This window comes from Vespa velutina, chromosome 7 (assembly GCF_912470025.1).
Source record: "Vespa velutina chromosome 7, iVesVel2.1, whole genome shotgun sequence".
Lineage (NCBI taxonomy): Eukaryota > Metazoa > Arthropoda > Insecta > Hymenoptera > Vespidae > Vespa > Vespa velutina.
Genome location: NC_062194.1, coordinates 2365330 through 2366505, shown reverse-complemented (window position 1 = coordinate 2366505; position 1176 = coordinate 2365330). Strand labels below are relative to the sequence as shown.

At 23.1% G+C, this 1176-nt stretch overlaps 1 long non-coding RNA gene across 1 annotated transcript in view; it reads left to right on the top strand.

Moving 5' to 3' along the window:
• LOC124950354 overlaps positions 1–825 on the top strand; it is a 1375-nt gene extending 550 nt beyond the window's left edge. The window contains exons 1-2 of the long non-coding RNA XR_007101337.1: positions 1–69; positions 162–825. The exon at positions 1–69 is cut by the window's left edge and continues 550 nt beyond it. This is a non-coding gene — a long non-coding RNA (uncharacterized LOC124950354). The remainder of the gene's footprint in view (positions 70–161) is intronic.
• The last annotated feature ends 351 nt before the right edge of the window (positions 826–1176 follow it).

The following is a 1176-nucleotide window of genomic DNA, read 5'->3' as shown; positions in this document are numbered from 1 at the left end:
AGATTGCAACGAAAACTCATCTTCGGTTTCGTTCAAGAGCTCTATTATTAATAATAATAATAATAATAAGTAATAATTATACATACATATATATATATATATATACATATATATATACATATATATATACATATATATGTGTGTGTATATATTTCTTGCAGACGCAGCGTTAACTCGAAACCCCGAACACGCCTTTTGTCAATTCTTTCTTATATTACCGACGGATATCTCTAATAATTTCGTAAAGAAATATAAGAAAATAAAACGAAAACTAACGAGACATCAAAGAAAAAAAAAAAAAAAAAAAGAAAAAAGAAATGTAAAGAAAAGAAGAAAATAAAATACAGAAGAAAAAAAAGAAACAGATGACGATGATGATGATGATAAAAATGAACATGATAAAAGTAAGGATGAATAAGTAACGCAAGAAAACAAAATTAAACAAATGGAAAAGAGAAAGAGAAAGAAAGAAAGAAAGAAAGATATTAATACAAAATTGCGATAAGGAACGTAGATATATATATACATATTTTTTTTTTCTCTCTTTTAAAAACCATAAGAATAGTCATTTTTCAAATGAACGACGTCTATTCATGAGAACAAAATAGAAAAAAAGAGAGAGAGAGAGAGAGACAGAGAAACGATTTTTATTATCTAATCGTAGATCCTAAATAATGCGCAACAACGTTTATTTGAAAATCAAAAAGGAATAAAAGAAAGAAAGAAAGAAAGAAAAAAAATTTGAGCAAAAGTAAGAAAGAGAACGTGAACGAGGAAGAATGTATCTAATTGAAGAGAAAGTAAATAAATAATGATGAATGATAATGTTAAAGTTTAATTTATATCGGTTTTACACTCTTTAAGTATATATACATATATACATATATAAATAAATAAAATATATATATGAATATTATATTATTATTATATTATTATTGAACATGTGAAATAGAATTTATATATATATATATATATATTCATTTATTTATTTATGTGTATATATATATATATATATAAAGTTATTTATTATGGATATTAATGCGTTGGAAATATGGTAACATGACAATGTGTAAAAAAAAAAAATTGGGACCTCGATAATATTTTATAGTTAAATGTATCCTATATTTGGGATATACATTGACTCTCGAGAATAATAAAGAAGAAACGAATGAAAGA